Consider the following 8,429-nt stretch of genomic DNA (forward strand, 5'->3'; position numbering starts at 1 on the left):
CCCCCTCTTGCACCGAGGGGCTTGGGAGTCACCATTGCTACAGTAATTCAGTCTGCTGGGGTCTGTTTCAGTCTGGTTTTGATCAGGTCTGCACTGGTATAGTTTGTATGCTAGACTTCACTCCTCTCCCAGCCTCAGTGCAATACATCCTTCCTGTAGACCCTGAAGGTTGTCTTGGGCTGGAAACCTGCCACACTTTGTCTCTTTGTAGATTCTGCCACTCTAAAATTTGTTCAGATTCACTTTTTACAGGTATCTAAAGGAGTCTGTCAGAAAGCTCAGGTGAATTCCTGCTTTCACTCTGCCATCTGGGCTCTGCCCCCTGCAAGTTCTTTTAGTACTGATCCTTTGAGACACCCTTTTTCATATGGCTCAGTAATTGATACATTTATACATGAATGTTCTGATACCAGAAAGGACAAGAAAAGAATTTTCTTTCAATAAAAATGGTAAAAACATTTGTATAAAATAGACTTCAAGTTGAGTTTGAGAGATTTTTTTAACAGAAACCATGTTGCTGCATAACTATAAGCATTTCAATTACATTGTAAATAATATAGATGTGTTTGGAATAGTTTGATATGTTAAAGAGACAATGAAAGAACATATATTTATTAAAAGTGGAAAGATAAGGATTTAAGAAATTCAGTTCAAAGACATCAAAGGGGTTAGAGGACCATCAATAGACTTTACAATAACATAGCCTTTGTATAAATAACTATTTTATGACCAAAAATGATACAGCTAAAATAATAAAATTCCTATGAAAATTTTGAGACAATTAATTTAAAAAATATTATTGGTTTCCTAGAGAAATCATTGAGAGTTACTTCCTTGTTAAATGAAAGGTAAGTCATTGTGCATTTAAGCCATTTGGGCTCAGGGGTGGGGTGGGGAGGAACCTAAGAAGAACTGAAGGGGTTCTGAAAAACAATTCTTTGAGAGTTGTGATAGCCTAGAAGCTGTCACCTGATAGAAGGCTTTGACTAAGTGATTTTGATTGGTAGTATAGAGAATTGATTTCACTGGCCAACAGCTTCACTAAATGCTACTGACTTTCATTGCCATCTAAAGTTGGAGAGAAGTGACGCTTCTCATAAACCCATTGCTTTTTACTGCTATATATGGATTAAGAAGGAAAAAGAGAAAGGAGAGCAGGCTTTGCATCTTCTTTATATACTGAGCTAGATAGATGGTTTGCTTTAAATTCTATTCCGATGGGACAATGCAGCATCTGGATTCATGAAGAGCTGACTGAGCTGGACTGTATAGCCCAGAAATTGCAAGTCTGATGAGCTTCGTAATTCTCTGAAAGAGAAGAATGAAACTAAAAATTGCAAGAACATTTAGTAGATAAAAAAGTAAATTTGAAAGAAGGCATGAATTATATACCAATGAAATTGACTGACACAGAAGAAAGGTACTCAGAGATAATTCAAAGATCATTGGAATGATAAAAGAAATAAATTTTTAAAATCTGAATACCATACTATAGGAAAAATATAAGAATAATGCTCGAAACTTTTGAAGAGAAACCAAAGAGTACTCATTGGTCAAATCCAGAGATTGCCTCCAGGAAAACACACACACACACACACACACACACACACACACAACTATATGCTTGAAACTACAAGGCATACAGTGCTTGATTTAACAATTTCATACCAACCAAAACATTTCGAAAGAAGCCAGAAAAAAGCATCTTGACAATTAAAAAAAATGCCAACTCAAATAACTCAGTATTAACTTGAAGTCACAAAAAATCACAGAATAAAATTCAATGGGAAATCTCAAAAAACAAAGGTGTTCACATTGTAACCCAAAATGAACTATGTGGCAAAGTTGATCCTAATCATCATTGAAAAAAGATGGACTTTTACAAATCTAGTAGGCATGAGGTGAAACCCTATAGTAGTTTTAATTTGCATTTCTCTTATTATTCTTTTATTTGATAATTATGTAATGATTTTTATGCTTGTATATTTATATACCTGCAAAAAATATTTTGGATAGTTGAAATTTAGCTGACATTCCTGCAAATTTGTCCCCCAACTGTTTTTTCCTAATTCTGACAACACTGATTTTGTTCACATAAAGCTTTTCAACTTTACTGAACTAAATTATTTATCGTATATGATCATGTCTATATTAATTCCACCTTTTTTAGTGCTGAAACATTTATAAAAATAGGTTATATCCATTTGAGGTCATATCCATTATGTACAATTGTACACACACATATATAGCAATGCATCATGTATATGTACCATCATATTACTTATGTATATATGTAACATATATATATATAGAAAACATATAAATGCTTATATATTCATGCAAGAATATACATTTGTACAAATCTATGTTTGTGTAAATATATGTATATGTGTTCATACAACCAGAATGTGTGGGTCTGTGTGATGAAGAAGAGATTCCAGTCATATAATCAACAAGATAGAGGCCCACGCTTCTGTTATTATTATAATTTCTACTCTGTCCTCCTCCACCCCCATTATTGACCACCTCTGTTTGCTACAGGAACATGAAACAGAGCCTGGCTGCAGCTGAGAAGAGTAACAATCACAAAATTCCAGGACATTAGGTGCTGTTACTTGGGGGAATAATCGGCATCACTAAGAGCTGCTCAATACTACTGATGGCTGCTTGGTCTATTAGTGGTAGCTTTGCTGTGCAGATGATGATATTACTTTAGCCTGAGGGAGTTGATGCTCATGGCATCTCAGTGGCATCTGAGAGCTCAAAATCACCCTGCACATTCATGCTGACCAGCTTTTCATTGTTCAGTGATTGGGGAGACTCTCAACTGAGGATGGCCTGGACCTTGAAAAAAAGATACCTGGATCTTGCCCTCCACCCCTTCCTGGGACTTGGCAATGCAGTGGCACAATGAATTAACACTCCAGACTGTACCAGAAACCATTGTACATCAAATTGTGGAATTTTAAGTCTAGGCCTTATTTGATTTTTCGAATTTTTTAATTCATGATGAAAGCCTCACTAGCTAGATGACTATGGTACAAATCATTCTCCCTCTGGTCTCTTATATCCTCCGAACTCCATCCTGATGAATCAGTTCTCTGCAATGTATATTCAGGAGACCTCATGTTTGCCTGCAAATTCATTCAGATAGAGGAAGGGCTCTAAGGACATGTGGTGGGATGTGCCATCTTTAATAATGATCATCTGCATGGCAACACCTCTCTTGAACTGAATTTCTAAGCTTTCTGGGATGTTGTGAACCTTTGTAGGTTCCTATGTCTCTTATATAGAGGCCAGGAAGCACCTGGTTCTTGGAGTTCTCAAGAATTCTTGCCCTTTAGTTGATATCCATGAGGTTCTCATCCATGCTCTAGGGGTCCTTGGGGGTAACTGAAACTGAGATTCAATATTGCTTGGCATAGTCTATCAGACTGTTGCCTCCTTTGAACCTGTTGTAGAATTCAAGCACACTTCAGGAAATGATGACCTTAATCTGAGGGGCCAAGTAGTGTCAAATGAGCTTCATCCTGATGTAGTTATTCTCCTTTCTTATAGCACAAAGGAAATGTACTTGGCCCCTTCCCAGTGTGCAATTTCCACCTGTTTGTGGGCAATTTAGAATCTGACAAGGGAGGTGTCTAGGTAGCATTTTTCATACATGGTAATCTACTGGACAGTTAGCTATATGAACTCCTCCACAAATTCCTTCTTAATATCCTTCATAAAAGTTTTTTTTCTGGCCCCAAGTTTTAATATCATCTTCCTAGACTCTTCAAAATTCTCCTTTTGTCCAGTTTTGGCAAGTTAGGCAATAACCAAAATACAGGAAGTGTTCAGGCCTCTGCTGTAGGACAGAAGTATCAAGACTTTACCTGACATCTTATCATTGCTTGGTGAGGCAATAAATATTTTCAAACCTTTCCAAAATAGAAATTATATGCAAGATATAAAGCCATTTCAGCTGCTCTGATGGTCTAGGACAGGGGTAGAGAACCTATGGCCATGAGGCTACCTGAGGCCTTCTAGGTCCTTCTGTGCATCCTTTTGAATGAGTCTAAATTTTACAGAACAAATCCTTTTATTAAGGAAATTTGTTCTGTGAAGTTTGGATTCAGTCAAAGGGCTGCACTTGAAGTCCTAGAGGGCCACAAGTTGCCTTGAAGCCATAGGTTCCCCACCCCTGGTTTAGGATACCAGGAAATGTAATGAGGTCAAAATCCAATTAAATAACAATAGTGAGAACTAATCCTAACTCCTCCCATCCTCATCAGCCCCACCTCCTCCAGGGCCATTCACATTCAGGGCAGAACAAAGTGACCCAAAAGGCTTGAAAATGAATGGAACTTATAAACCCCTCTGGGTACCTGTACAACAGAAAACCAAAAGGCAGAATCTTGCTCTGGCTGGAACACACACACACACACACACACACACACACACACACACTTACCACACCCTTATTACTTACAATTATAATTTGTTTTATTTATTGTATTTTTACCCCCAACATCCAGCACAGTACTTTGGTAAGTAATAGGTGCTCGAGAAATATTTGTCAGTAGTTTATCACTTGTTAACCACAAGAATTAAAAGAAGTAAGAAGTGGTCATCATGTTTAATAAGTATTTAGAAGTTCTCCATCACAATTATATGTATGTATAATACATATTCACACATATACATGCATATAAATATATAAAATTACATATAAATATATGTGTTTATGTTTATTTATCTATATGTATCATGAGGTGCCCAGGTAGTGCAGTTGATAGAACACAGTAGTTAGAGCAAGGGACCTGGAGTTGAGAAGACATGAGTTCAAATACAGCCCAGACACTTACTAATTATGAGACCCTGGATGACTGGAAAGACTTAACCTCTGCCTACTTCAATTTCCTCAACTGTAAAACAAGGATAATAGCAACACACCTGACAGTATTAATGTAAAGATCAAATGAGATAATATTTGCAAAGCACTTAGCATATTTCTTGGTACATAAAAGGCATTTAATAAAAGCTTATTCAAGTCATATACACATATGTATGTATACATGCACGTGTATGGATACACATACATGTACATATAACATATTTATACACATCTGTACACATTAATATATTTCTTTGCAGTTGTGAATTATATATGCATGATAAATAAATGCAAGTAGGTGCAAAATAGCTAAATTCAAAATAGTTCAAGAGGTGGGACACTAGAATTTGAGGGTTCCAGGAAAGGTATCACATTGAAAGTACTGTTTGAGCTGTATTTTGAAAGAAAAGAACTGTTTTCATATTTTCAGTGGGTCTAGAATACTCCCCTAAACATGGAAAGCACTTTATATTTTTATATCTAGATCTATCTATATCCATATCTACACATCTATCTACCCATTTGTGTCTACCTATCGACCTATTTTATAATTGGTTAAAATAAAATCCAGATTAAGTAAAACTGTATCTTATCATTTCCTCTACCTTCTGCACTATGAAAGTATTGCTGTTAAGCCAATAATTTACTAACATGCTGTAAAACAAAGAACTCCAGGAGACATACTGATAGGTGACATGGACCATCACTATTCTATTATGTGTCTATCTTGGGCTTGTGTAAAAACTTTGGAATTCGTCATGGTTTCTGCCTTCTGACAGGATCACCATAATATTCTCTTTCCCTCCAATTGATATCACTTCTGTTCTTTCACTGTTCTTTCACATCCTAATGTTTTCCATTATGTTTCACTCTTCTGATTCAAAGATTTCTTTGCACAGTACACTATATTCTCTTGACATATGATATTATTCAATCTTATCTATTCTTTATTTTATTAAATACATTCTGCTTGAATAGAGTTCAACTTTCCATTCTTATATTCAAGTGACAATTCATATTCCACAAAGCCTAACTCTTTTTTATGAGATCAACTTTGCCTCTTTTCATTGAGATCTCTATTTCATAAAAAAATAAATAAAAGCTCTACTCTGTGCATTTCTACATAAATATCTGAGTCCATGTCTTTTATTATCTTTCTTGGACCTTGTTTCTTGAAAAGTATTGGACCAATCCACAAAACATCTTGCTATCTTTTGCCTTATATTACTTTTAAAATTTAGGTCAGTAAATGCATGTTTTCTCATCCTACTTATATTTCTTGTTTGAAAACAATGATCAGATCTAAATGTCTGGAAACAAACATATTTTAAACTGGATTCATCAGATGCCCTCTGTTTCTGCAAAACAGAGTGTCATCATTAAAAACCTAGTACAAAAGTCTAAAACTAGTTCTCAGACACTATTTACTTAATCCAGTTATTGAAGTTTTTATATTCCTTTTTCTTCTGAAGTTTCATTTCCCTGGTAAATTCATCACCTATACCCTTAAAGTCTTAGTTCTTTATTCGGTGATAGAAACTGTTGTTAGAAAAAAAAAATGTGAAGTAGCACATCTGAGGCCCCCGGATATGCAGCATCATAGAACAGCCAATTTTGCCTTAGGTCCACCTATTTAAGAAGTAGTGTCAGTAGTGTTAGAGGTTTGTTGGTAGATATTAGCCAAAGGGTATCTAGAGTACAGGGTATGTGTGATGGTAATGTTTTAGAGATACGTCTCATGAGAAATATCTCTAAAACTGTTTCCTAGATTCCTTCTGGAAATATCAGGTGTTACCATATGACAATAGAAGTAGGTAAGTTTAACAAGTCCTTAGAGAATTTTCATCATGTCCTATAGGAAGATTGTGATTAAAGTTACATTATCAAGTTGCTAACTTTTTCCTCTTTAGGAAGGAGTCACCCACCTCTACCAATCATCCCTGCTTCCTAATATTAGTAATGGATGCTCTTTCTACTGATGGAGCCTCCTCACTTTTGCATGGAGTGTAACAATTCATTTCATCCTCAAATATTCCAGTTCTACCCTTGATGGGAAGAACTTCAAACCTTTTATATAGCTCCAAAATATCTGTGGCTCTTTTTCCCTTCCTTTTCTGTGTCTCATTGTTGCATAAACCAATCTTATAATACAGATTAGATTCCCCAGTTTATCCTTGGGTTCTCTTTCCTCTCTGTTGTTTTTTTTCTTTAAGTGCTTTTATATTACTTAAAGGAACACTGAGCAAACCACCTTTCATGCACATAGAATAATTCAAGTCAACAAGAATGTATTAAGCATCTGTTAGTTTCCAGGCACTTTGCTAAGTGCTGGGGAAACAGCGAATAATAGTCTCTTCTCTCAAGAAGTTCACAGTCCAATGGCAAAGAGAACAAGCAAACAACTATGTAAAACAAGATATAAACAAGATAAACTGGCGATAATCTAAGAAAGCAGGCTCAGGTATCAGGAAAAGCTTTTTCTATAAGGTAGTTTTATCTGGGACTTGAAGGAGTCCAGGGAAGCGAGATAGGGATGAAGAAGCAAAGAATTTCAGCCATGTGGAGTGGATCAGTCAGTGAAAATTCACAGTTTGGTGACCAGATATCTTGTCCCAGGAACAAGGAGGCTAGTGCTATATTGTAGATTACATGAAGGGGACTAGAGTCTCAGAACAGTTGAAAGGAAGGGAGGAACAAGATTATTAAGGGCATTAAAATCAGAGAATTTTATAATACACAATAGTAATATGATGGTAATAGGGAGATAAAGAGTTTAATGAATGGGGGTGTTGCACTGACATGGTCAGACTTGTGCTTTAGAAATATCAATTGGATAGTTGAGTGGAGGAGAAGCTTCAGTGGAGAGAGACTTGAAACAGAGATGCCAACTAGTAGGCTTCTGCAGTAATTCAGCCATGGATGATGAGGGCATGCATCAGGGTGCTGGCAGTATGAGAGGAGAGAAGGGAGCTTATACGGGAGATGTTATGAAGGTATAATTGATAGAAAAACTGATTGGATATGGGAGGGGGTGATAAGAATGTGAGCTGTTATCAGAAATACAAGTAAAATACTTAATAGATCACTGTAATAGTCCTCTCACCCTCACTACTTGCTAAAAGAGAAATTCAATGTTTTCTGTCTTTCATGTTGTTAACTCATATAGCTAACTAACCATTCTGAAGGCTCTGTTGATGGGTCTTCTGAGTAAGCCTATCATTTTTATGTTGTATTTTTTGTCTTTTTGAATATTTGGGTACAATCTGGCAATGTGAATTTGATTTGAAATTAGCAATCAGAAGACTCCTATAGCTGCTGTCAGAGACAAGGCTTTTGTAGAATCCCAACTACCAAGCATTTCTCAACATTTTCTTTTCTTTCCCTTTTATGGGTGATCAGACATAAGACTCAATTTATTTGTTTTATCTTGACACTGTATTCTGTTCTCAAAATGTATTGGGCTCTAAGATACCTCATTCTGTTGCTAATTACTTGTTCCTGGACAGGGAAAATTTATTAGCAATTGGTTATCATGATGTCATTTTTTCTTGGT

The 8,429-nt window shown here is 36.0% G+C and overlaps 1 pseudogene; it reads right to left on the bottom strand.

The window, feature by feature from the left end:
- Nucleotides 1-2,653: 2,653 nt before the first annotated feature.
- LOC118837943 lies at nucleotides 2,654-3,897 on the bottom strand (annotated as a pseudogene).
- Nucleotides 3,898-8,429: the final 4,532 nt, after the last annotated feature.

Source organism: Trichosurus vulpecula, chromosome 1, assembly GCF_011100635.1.
Source record: "Trichosurus vulpecula isolate mTriVul1 chromosome 1, mTriVul1.pri, whole genome shotgun sequence".
In the NCBI taxonomy this organism is placed as follows: domain Eukaryota; kingdom Metazoa; phylum Chordata; class Mammalia; order Diprotodontia; family Phalangeridae; genus Trichosurus; species Trichosurus vulpecula.